A 12,480-nucleotide genomic window follows, 5' to 3' on the forward strand; every position below is an offset into this window, starting at 1 on the left:
ATCTCTGACATTCTGCCATTATCTTTATTTCTGCAAAAGTAATTGTAAATTGGTTTTCTTTCTTTTCCATTCCACAAGTGAGATTTCATTCAACGGTTAGTTTCCATTCAGTTTGTTATTTCAATTATGAAATTAGTCTCAAAGCTTGAAAAAAAAACAAAAAACAAAACAAAAACACTTCTTTCATGCCTCGTAATAATAGGGATAACTTAGGAAAAATCTACCAAATACCCCCACCACTTCAAACAGCCAACCTTCTGTCTTCTTTTGTGGCTGTGAATTGGAGGACCCCTTGTTATAGACATTTTTGGGCACTGCAACCCCAATCATACATGTCCATAAACCTAGGGCTGCTAAGTCCCTAAAAGTGTTGCTTCACACCCTAAAGGAACAAGGTTAGATGATTACATCATCTCCCAGAAGTTCTCCACAGAAAATTGCTCAGAATTGGTCAAAGCTGGACCATACAGACTCCCTAGTGCAGAGGGTGCGATGCATATCACCTACTCAGTGTAAAGGGTGTGATGCATACTGGAAAGCCCTTCTGTAGGGTGCGATGGGCGAAAGTAGACAAATGGCAGAGACAGTTTGCAAGGTGGATCGTCATGGAATCTTCTGGAAACTTCTCCTATGACACTTGCCTCTCTGAATTCGCCCAGGGATGAGTAAGAGATCATCAATATCCAAGTGGAATCAAGAACTATCAAAGAGAAGACACTAATCAAAATCCCAGAAGCTGACTCACCCCCCTGCAATCATCTATATATGGATCCCTCATCACAGAGATCCAAAGGCTGGAATTTTGTATCTTGTAAGTGTTGTTGGTTTTTTGGTGGAATATCATAGTGTTGGGTGATCTAAGCTTTTCATGGGGTGAAGAAGGGCTTTCATGCTGGGAGGATGACGTTGGGTCAGAACAATTGGTTGTAATCCTCTTTGTTATTCTTGATATTAATAAAGCTATTCAAGTTTTCCTCCACATTCTTGTATGTTTGAAGATATATGCATTTGTGTGGTCAATATATATCTGGTCCTATATTGTTTATGATTGTAGATCTCTGTTCTTCGATAGTATTATGCTACTGTGATTCCATAGGACGAAGGAAAAGCGGCAAGGAACCAAGCGCAAGACTGAGGTTGGTGTCTTTTGTTCCCCTCTTATCTACTTCTCATAAAGGAAAGCGAAAGTAGTTTTAGTTTGTTTGTTTCTAAGATAGCTACCAGTCTTACTGGGACTAGCAGCTTCGAGTGGACACTAGATTTCCAAAGAACAAAATGGCGACTCCATGGGGAACGAATAGATTGTTTGCTTGTCTATATTTGTTTGTTTTATAAACTTACAGACAGACCCTGAAGTCAAGCCAGCTAGCCTTCGAACTGCATTTGCTATGCAAGTGCAAAGTAGATCAATGTTGCTTCAATCTATCTCTGGGTTTTGTTTACAAACTAAACAATCGATTTGAAAACATTCTAATTGCCCTAGTGGTGGCTCTAGTAACCTCATTAGATCAACCCCTGTGATTTATATTTACTGAACATCACTTACTCGGCCTAAATCCCTGAACTGAGCTGCAAACTGTGACCCAGAACCAAGTTGAAGTCTCGTCCCTGGACCATCGCACTTTCTCCTCTTGGGAATCTAGATGCATCGCACCTCCCGTGTGCAGTAGGTGCGCTGCATCGCACTTTCCCTGTGTTGCAGGTGCGCTGATCAGATAAGACCTCTTCTGCTCTCAGATTTTGGTTCTGTGTTCACTCTCTTCAGCGTTATTCAGGAGTTTTGTTGTCTGTGATCGGTATACCACTGTGGAAACCCCCTTCCTTTCCATCATTACGCCTCCATTGTGAAAAGAACTGTGAATGTTTTTATGTATTATGCGCCATTTTCAGTTCTCTTTTACAAAGAAGTAGCATAATCAAACTGTCGTCTTTTGATTTGAAAGTGTCGTTTTCAGTCAAAGAAAAGAATTCTATTGTTCTTGATGGTCGATTATATAGTTACTCTTGTATTTGATTTGAATTAGTAGTTTTTCAAGTGTCGAAAGCAGTTTTCAGTTCAAAATCGCAAAGTGTCATCATTATCTTCCTTTCATTTTTGAAGAGAAATTTGTTAGTACTGTCGCTTTGAAAAGATAATTCAGATTTGTACTTAGAATTCTTCTTGTCATTCACACATTAAGAAAGCTGAAAACAAATACATGCATGTGCATTTGCATTTAGACTGCTTGTTGGTTTGATTTAGGACAGTGCATCTAGTGTGTGCTCTCTGCTCTATGTTGAAAGAATATCATCTCTCTTTCTTTAGTAGCTAGGATTTTCATTGCAAAAGGAAGATTAAACGATTGTTTATCATCTTAGATTGCATTTTAGGAATTGTATATCTACATCACGCGGTGAACCTGAAAGGCAAATTTCTTAAGAAAGATCAACTGTAAAATAAATTCAATGAACATAAAAACGCTTTGCAACCTAACGCACAACATCTAGAAGTCTAGGCTAGAGACTTATTTCAGCGTCGTAAAGCCTGGTAACTATCGCTTTCATTGTTGGTTGGGTGATTCCTCCTCTTTGAGACGAGAAGTGCCAATATGGACTTGTGCTTCCCCGTACCGTCGAGTATATATTGGGAGACCACAATAGGCTATATCCTTTATCCATAGGAAGCCGTGTCTGCCGCCCTATCAATCGAAATGCACTAAACACAGCATTTGGGAAGATTGACTGTCGTACCGTAAAAAGTATTCTGCAGTTTTGCGATTGATTTGGTAATCCCTCTGTCTAGATTTCCAGAGTATTCTCTTTCATTCCTTTTCAAACTCCTTAAAGGAAAAGGTCCATCTGAGCACTTGTCACTTCAGGCTCATTAAAAATCGAAGGCGACTAGAGTCATCTTTTGTTTTTTCTCGACTCTTAAAAATTGAAAAAACAAGTTGTGTCAATGCGTCTAAAATTCATTTAATTCGGAATCATTTTCCCCTTTATTTTTAGTTGATCAAGTAATCCGCAATCGTGGAGGAAAGTCAATTGGAACCCCGTCGTTGGCGGAGACTTACGAGTCAATCATCTTTGTCCCCAGAATCAAAACTATTCCGAACAAAGCGAACTCGTTTAACCGGTTCAAAGTCCCCTGGTCTGGTTGGAACAAGTGTTCTGACACCCTCGAAAACTCTAGTTACTCCAAACATTTCTGGTATCCCTGCCTTTACAGAAGAAGTTCTGCAGCCACTAGAGGACAGTAGAACTGATCCTAGTGTGAGGGTAAACACTTCTATACCTGAATCGGCTCCATAGACAGCTGATTCGGAAGGTGTTATTACCCAAACAATTGTCGCTGCAGAATCTATACCTTCTCCGACACTGGAAATATTTTACAGACTTGACGGTCTACCTCTTCCACCTGGATTGATTGCTATAGAAGAGATTGTGGAGGATCCCCCATCTAGTACTCCATCGCATTTTGGAGTTGGGATCACCCTATATCCTTCTTCGTCGTAAATTATTCTACCGTTATCGGAAGTTCCTGTAGAATCGCTAGGAAATCTTTTGGATAGTCTAGATATATCGGAACAACCATCGACATCTAGGACTGTGTCAACTGACATAGCAGTGGCAGAACTTCCTGCTACCACTCCAACAATGTTTGTCGGCATACCATCTGTCGCAACTAGCTCTCATCCAGGAGCTGTTTCGACAGTATGGTCTGTTCTCGTTTGCTCATCCAGAATAATATCTGGAATCTCTAATGTTGAGTCTCAGCAAATTGATACTTCGCAATGTCAATTTGGGCAGTCCGGTCCTCAAAGGCAAATCATTCCCTTAAGCACCGGATTACCGTCGTACGGGGGGCAATATGCCCTTTCATTGTCTCCTCCGGGAGGACAAACATACGAGAGTTCGCAACAGAATTCAGGTTATGCTGGAATTACATCCAGTGGTTGGATGCCAATACTACCTCAACAACCAAGAGTTCTATACTCAATGCAACAAAGTCTGCCTATGTCAAATATCCCCAATACACCGGCTATTGTGACGGTGTCGCAAGTACAAGTGTTACCTGTTGTATGCCAACCTCAAGTCTCTCAGGTCGCAATCCAACAGCCCCTTGTCCCTGCGACACCACCACAATCATCGATTAGTGGCTCCTTAACTGGAGTGACCCAGGCTCAAACGGGTATCATTACCCCTCATCTTGGTCAAACAGCCAGTATTGGACAACAGCACATGGTCTCACAACCATGGCTGGTGCAATATCAGCAACCACAATTCCAACATGTTTACCAAGGATCTAAGCACCAAATCTTTGCAAGTAATGGGCAACCGTATATTCAAAACAGTCAACATCAACCATTTCATAATGGTTATGCCCATCAACCTTACCAAAGTTATTAGCATCAAACGCACTATGCTGGTATGCAAAGACCCATTGCTCAGGCAATCCCATCTTATCCTGGGTATGCTTCGCCAAACATGAATCAACAGTTGCCCTTCGTGGCAACTTTAGAGTTACCATATCTAAATCGGCTGACAAATGATCCAATCGCTTATGCCCCTTGGTGGCCAGTGATACCTCACAAACTTCCGTCAGATATTCCTAAATTTAATGGAAATCCAAGTGAAAACCCGTCAAATCATGTGATGACCTTTCATCTGTGGTGTTCATCCAACACTCTAAATGATGATTCGATTAGGCTTCACCTTTTTTAGCGAACGTTAACTGGTCCAGCAGCAAAATGGTATATCGAATTGCCTAGAGCTTCGTTTGATAACTTCAGTACCCTAGCCACAACCTTTTTAACCCATTTTCAGTTACCCATAAGGTACGAAATGGGAACAAAGCTTCTTACCAATTTCAAGCAAACGATGGCCACTCACATATCCGATCATATTCATGAGTGGCAACGTTGTCGTAGAATGGTAAAAACATATGTTCCCGATCAGCTGTTGGCTGAATGGTTTATTAAGTCATTGTTACCTTCCATTACAGAGGATGTGGCAAAGGGAGGAGTTGTCACTGAAGAGAAAGTCATTGCTCGTGCGCAATATTTACATTTGATCTATACTCAGTCTGGCACGCTCTACGATAAAATCCCTGATGCTCCTAGACTGGAATTTTCCATTCCTCCCTCTCCTAAATCAAACAAAGACTCTCATGCCGAGGACGGCATGGTGGGAACGACCAGCACGAAAATCGTAAAGGCTAAGTCGAAGAAGGCCCGTATGGTTTTAGGTCAAAATGAAAATGAAAAACTTCTCACCTCGGAAGTAAATGTTGTATCGACTGACAAAGGCAAAGAAACCAAGCAACTAGGAGGCAAGAAGAAAAAGAAAGGGAAGAAGAAGAAACAGGAGGAGTCGTCCCCTGAAAAATCTTCTGCAAACCCTTCTAGAGATAGGAAACCAAATCGTCCATGCCTTATATGTGATGAGGATCATTGGATAAGAGAGTGTCCATATTGTTATCGCTTGAAATTTCACCTCAGGCTGAGAAAGGTAAACCTCAAGGCAACATCAAACCATTTAGCCTCGTAGCTAGCCCTACGGGGCAGAAGAAGGCTCTATCCGGTCTATCTCGGTAAAATCTTCAATAGATGAGATGACCAACAAGGTAACACTGATATTAGGCTAGTAAACTGATTAGAAAGGTTTATTTGGGGTTTTTAATTAAATGACGGGGTTTTTCTGGGCTGCATGGGCAAAATCACAGCTTGAACAGAGAAATATAATGAACAACACAGATTATCGACTGAGGCAAGGTAGGCAAGAAATTTAACACCAAATCTAGATTTAAATGGGATGGAAAGACTGGTGAGGAGCTGACAAGGGCATAGAAGATGAATCCTTGTCAAACAGAAGAAAACATTGAATATGAACAAACTTATAGGCAGAGCATATAATACTATGAATTCTACCTAAACACTTCATTTGTTCAATTAGAAATGATCATGAAACGAAATGAAACATAACAGTTTACATATGAAACAGAAGAAAAACTCATGCTAACTTTCATACCACAGGAATCTCAGAAGTCAGAGCTGTGTAATTTCATTAAACTCTCTGCCAAAAACTGTACATGGTAAGCTCTATTCTCCACCAGCTCTCAGCACTCAGAACTCTCCCCTCTCCTCCTTACTCTCTCTTACTAATGATTTTGTTTTTTTTTTTGATACATTAAATAAAAAATCTGTTAAGAAAAAACAAATCGACCCCCAAGACAAGGGATTTGTTTTTTCATTATTAATAAATAAAACTAAAAAAAACAAACACTCAGCGCTTCTGAAGAGAGAATAGTGCATCCTTCTACATGATAACTGATGAAGTGGCATTCCATGTGTCAATCCCATTGCTAAAAATAAACATAGGCAACCGAAATCTGTTTCAAGTTTGTAGATATGATGTGTAACAACATTCAAAATTCTTGGTTCCGTTAGTTTAATGAACTTCGTGAACCAGTCAGCGTCAAAAACTCCATCCGGCGCAACGAGGAGTGGTTTCACTTTCTGATTCTTGTAAATCATTTTCAGAATCTTATGAAGCTCAAAGACTTCAGATGCGTACCTCTCGACACTGATGTTGTTTCCAACGCCACTTCCGGACAGCTCATTTCCTAATTGCCATGCCTGTATCTTGTAACCATGATCAACTGTATACTGGATAAAATCACGAGCATTGCTTGAATCCCAGGGTCCCGTAGCAGCGCTGGGTGTCAATTGCTTTCCATTCAGTGCGTTTCAATCCAAAAGCCACAGATGCCCCGTAATCCCACAAAATCTCTAAAGGATCCCAACAATCCAAAATCTCTAAAGGATCCCAACAATCGCTGGCGGAAATCATGGAACAAAATCCTGATGGAGTGGAGAGACTGGAGTCTTGCAATGCCATGCACAGCACTAGTTACTGCTTTACTGCTCCCATTGTTCATTTCATTCACATATAGTCACTGAAGGGTCATTGTCCGCTGGGCCATACTCTCTAATGAATGCATAAACAGAAATTATTTCTTTAATAAAAGCATGCCAAACATCACGCCGCATTTCTCTGTGAAAGTCAACAAATTTCAGAGTCCAGATTTCAGACTTGGAACTAGATGACACCGATATAGCATAATCAAAGAGTGAGACTCCAAAAGGGCCAACTTTTGTCTTTCCCATTGATCATTGCCATGCGGTCATGTGCTTGGTATGCACGAATTGCAGCTAAACTATTTACTTCCCCACACTGTGCATAAACTGGTGACCGCGTGATGGAATTCAAGCGTTTAACCTCTCGTGACGTACTCTAGTAGTACAAGTATGCTGCATAAAACACAATCAGAAGTGGCATTATTGCCCACAGAGATATTGTGCTCACAGTTCCTATCAAAATAAACGTTGAAAGAAGTTGAATAACTTGGCTCATAAAAAAAAACTGGTAAGATCAGCAACATATCTATCTATATCCCTCAAATCTTTTGCAAATCTGTTGATAATTCGTCCAATTAAATTGGTCTGGAAGAATGACATTGGAGCCCTCAAGATTGAACTGAGCATAGTGTCATGCAACTGTTTAGCAGCATAAAGGGTTGATAAAACCAGCCAAAATGACTCTGTCAACGTTACCAATACAACTCCTGTCTCACGCTCTTCCTGCTTTATGAGAACTGATTTTCCCTCCTTAGTTTTGTTGCTTGTTTTCTTGAATGAAGGATTTTGATCACTCTTCATTTGCCCACCATTAACCTCAACAGTAGCCAACTTTGATTCATGATGCCCATTAGGAATGCTTTCTTCTACATCATCTTCCATTTTTCCAGCATTTTCCATCAATTTCTGAAATAATGGCCCACGGATGATGAGCTCTTCATGTGTTCCCTCTTCTTTAATCATGTCCTCGTGGATCAAAACAATTCTATCCACTTGTGGAAGAAAATGCAGTTGATTGGTAACCAAAACTTGTGTTTTCCCCCTGCGTTCATCCTTGAGGCATTTCTCAAATACCTTATGGCCAATATGGGTGGCGAGTGCACTTAGAGGATCATCAAATATATAAACTTCTGCGTTAGCATATACGGTTCTGGCAATAGAAACTCTTTGCTTTTGGCCACCACTAATGTTCACTCCTCTCTCACCACCTGGAAATAACTGAAGATCATGTTCCAATGCGCTGACATGGATTGCTTTTTCATAACGTAGTGGATCATAAGGAGACCCAAACAAGATGTTGTCACGAACTGTTGCATTGAAGATCCATGAGACTTGTGGAAGATAGGCAACACTTCCCCTGACAACTACCTCCGTGTCTGCAACTGCAGATATCTCTCCAAGTATTGCTGAGATCAAAGAAGTTTTACCCTGGCCCGTATTACCAACAACAGCAACAAGACTCCCAACCGGGATATCGAGATGAATGTTGGATAGTGTAGTTCTTTCTGCCTTTGTGTCCCAGGAAAAAGCTCCATTTTTAATCGATATAACAGGTAGGCCTGACTGAATGGGTGGGTTTGGTTGCAATATTCTTTCTTCTGCCAAAAACAGATCCTCTAGTCTTTTCAAAGATACATTAGCATTAACAACCTTATTTATCAAGACTGGGAACATATAGAGTGGACCTCTCAATACTGCAAAGAAGGAAATAGATGAAAAGGCTTTTACGGGTGTCAATTCACCACCAAGCAAAGTATACAACCAAAAAGAAAGCACAATAACAATGATTTGAATACTACTTAGAATGAAGTTGTTGCACGATCCCAATAGTTGAGCCTTCCTCAACCAGCTGAGCTCATCATTCCTAATAGTCTGAACCTTTGACCGAAAACTATTTTCCCATGCATAGCATTTGACCGTGTCCATTGCAGCCAGAATTTCATTCATGAGAACAACCCTCTTGTCTGTATGCTGCAATGCTTCCTTTGATATTTTCTTTGTCCTACTAATAATAAATATCAGAGGCCATGCGCCTGTTGGAAAATTTCCTTTAATGGAAGAGCAGAGTAGGTGACTGCCAACTGTTTTGACAGATTTTTCCTTTAGCGGTTGATAAATTTTGATGAATTTGACATTGATGGAAGACTGACAAGCTGATTGCTGATGATGTTTTGAATTGTGCTTGTGCAGGGATAGGAGCTTGAAGTCGCTGCTGCCTTTTGAAGAGCTGGAGAATAAATTACATAATCTAAAACAACACATTTAATGATTTCTTCTTCAAAACAGGGTTTTGAAGAAGAATCAATCCCATACTGACATACAAGACAGAGTCTAACATCGGCTCCACTTGGGATGGCAGTTGCCACTTCGTGGAGGTGCCAAGAACCGCAGAAGTTTGGGAGAGCAGACAGTGCCTCCACCCACTGGGCAATGGAGTCATCATCGACACAACTCTTGACTTAATTTTCAAACTGAAACTGAACTCAAACAATCTTCAAGCAAACTAAAACAAGATGCTGCCCTTATGGCTTCTTATTTATTTACAAAGCTACCCTACTTTGCTGTACAAACAATAGATCAGGTAATACTAAAATGCCAAATTAACCATTCAATTAAATCTGAGAATGATGCCGCTCGAGCATGCTTCCACGAGGTCACAGATGCAGTTGCTAGCAGCCCTTCATGCACGTAATGACCCTGGTCACGGAAAAGACAGCCTGATCTGTCAATCAAACTGAAAAACATTTCCATATATGCTGCAATAGGATCACGGAAGCTAGACTCTGTTGGCTGCCCCAACTCTGCAACACATACTTCCAGCTGCACATTGTCAATGTAAACATCTGTAGGCAAGTCTATGATTTCTTGTTTCAATGGAGGAAGGATTTCCAAGAACTTTTTAGGGTCTTGGAAATCATATGACTGGATCTGCTCATCTAAATCTTGAATCTCCTTTTCGATTCTTTCAACAACTATCTCACAGCCACTAGTTTTAAACCAAGGGAACTTTGGAGATTTCAACAAATGAAGTAAGATACTGAAAAATTCTTCATTAATTTCAATATTCACTAACCATTCTCTAAATTCGTTTAGAGCTTCACACAGGGTAGGGTTTGCCACATACCCTACCATTGCATGAATGGATCAGCAAGCGTTGGAATGTCTGGATCGAATTGGAGTCGCCAGGTGAATGGTTCAGCCTGCATATGTATCTGACTGCTGTCCACCATCAACATCAGATCTGCACCTTGATTGCATGTACTGGGACAAGACAATCAACAAGTTGAATGTTCTCCCCAGTATGGTCGCCAGTATGTTAGCGCTTGAAATTTCACCTCAGGCTGAGAAAGGTAAACCTCAAGGCAACATCAAACCATTTAGCCTCGTAGCTAGCCCTACGGGGCAGGAGAAGGCTCTCTCCGGTCTATCTCGGTAAAATCTTCAATAGATGAGATGACCAACAAGGTAACACTGATATTAGGCTAGTAAACTGATTAGAAAGGTTGATTTGGGGTTTTTAATTAAATGACGGGGTTTTTCTGGGCTGCATGGGCAAAATCACAGCTTGAACAGAGAAATATAATGAACAACACAGATTATCGACTGAGGCAAGGTAGGCAAGAAATTTAACACCAAATCTAGATTTAAATGGGATGGCAAGACTGGTGAGGAGCTGACAAGGGCATAGGAGATGAATCCTTGTCAAACAAAGAAAACATTGAATATGAACAAACTTATAGGCAGAGCATATAATACTATGAATTCTACCTAAACACTTCATTTGTTCAATTAGAAATGATCATGAAATGAAATGAAACATAACAGTTTACATATGAAACAGAAGAAAAACTCATGCTAACTTTCATACCACAGGAATCTCAGAAGTCAGAGCTGTGTAATTTCATTAAACTCTCTGCCAAAAACTGTACATGGTAAGCTCTGTTCTCCACCAGCTCTCAGCACTCAGAAATCTCCCCTCTCCTCCTTACTCTCTCTTACTAATGATTTTGTTTTTTTTTTTGATACATTAAATAAAAAATCTGTTAAGAAAAAACAAATCGACCCCCAAGACAATGGATTTGTTTTTTCATTATTAATAAATAAAACTAAAAAAAAACAAACACTCAGCGCTTCTGAAGAGAGAATAGCGCATACTTCTACTTGATAACTGATGAAGTGGCATTCCAGGTGTCAATCCCATTGCTAAAAATAAACATAGGCAACCGAAATCTGTTTCAAGTTTGTAGATATGATGTGTAACAACATTCAAAATTCTTGGTTCCGTTAGTTTAATGAACTTCGTGAACCAGTCAGCGTCAAAAACTCCATCCGGCGCAACGAGGAGTGGTTTCACTTTCTGATTCTTGTAAATCATTTTCAGAATCTTATGAAGCTCAAAGACGTCAGCTGCGTACCGCTCGGCACTGATGTTGTTTCCAACGCCACTCCCGGATAGCTCATTTCCTAATTTCCATGCTTGTATCTTGTAACCATGATCAACTGTATACTGGATAAAATCACGAGCATTGCTTGAATCCCAGGGTCCCATAGCAGCACTGGGTGTCAATTGCTTTCCATTCAGTGCGTTTCAATCCAAAAGCCACAGATGCCCCGTAATCCCACAAAATCTCTAAAGGATCCCAACAATCGCTGGCGGAAATCATGGAACAAAATCCTGATGGAGTGGAGAGACTGGAGTCTTGCAATGCCATGCACAGCACTAGTTACTGCTTTACTGCTCCCACTGTTCGTTTCATTCACATATAGTCACTGAAGGGTCATTGTCCGCTGGGCCATAGTCTCTAATGAATGCATAAACAGAAATTATTTCTTTAATAAAAGCATGCCAAACATCACGCCGCATTTCTCTGTGAAAGTCAACAAATTTCAGAGTCCAGATTTCGGACTTGGAACTAGATGACACCGATATAGCAGAATCAAAGAGTGAGACTCCAAAAGGGCCAACTTTTGTCTTTCCCATTGATCATTGCCATGCGGTCATGTGCTTGGTATGCACGAATTGCAGCTAAACCATTTAATACTTCCCCAAACTGTGCATAAACTGGTGACCGCGTGATGGAATTCAAGCGTTTAACCTCCCGTGACGTACTCTGGTAGTACAAGTATGCTGCATAAAACACAATCAGAAGTGGCATTATTGCCCACAGAGATATTGTGCTCACAGTTCCTATCAAAATAAACGTTGAAAGAAGTTGAATAACTTGGCTCATAAAAAAAAACTGGTAAGATCAGCAACATATCTATCTATATCCCTCAAATCTGATAATTCTCCAGAATGACATTGGAGCCCTCAAGATTGAACTGAGCATAGTGTCATGCAACTGTTTAGCAGCATAAAGGGTTGATAAAACCAGCCAAAATGACTCTGTCAACGTTACCAATACAACTCCTATCTCACGCTCTTCCTGCTTTATGAGAACTGATTTTCCCTCCTTAGTTTTGTTGCTTGTTTTCTTGAATGAAGGATTTTGATCACTCTTCATTTGCCCACCATTAACCTCAACAGTAGCCAACTTTGATTCATGATGCCCATTAGGAATGCTTTCTTCTACATCATCTT

General features: G+C 40.5%; 1 pseudogene; it reads right to left on the reverse strand.

Moving 5' to 3' along the window:
• Window positions 1-7,391: 7,391 nt before the first annotated feature.
• Window positions 7,392-11,448, reverse strand: LOC149180584 (ABC transporter C family member 2 pseudogene; annotated as a pseudogene).
• Window positions 11,449-12,480: the final 1,032 nt, after the last annotated feature.

Source organism: Pinus tabuliformis, chromosome 3_2, assembly GCF_031772625.1.
Source record: "Pinus tabuliformis cultivar Carrire ecotype Pingquan chromosome 3_2, CPIR1, whole genome shotgun sequence".
NCBI classification, from domain to species: domain Eukaryota; kingdom Viridiplantae; phylum Streptophyta; class Pinopsida; order Pinales; family Pinaceae; genus Pinus; species Pinus tabuliformis.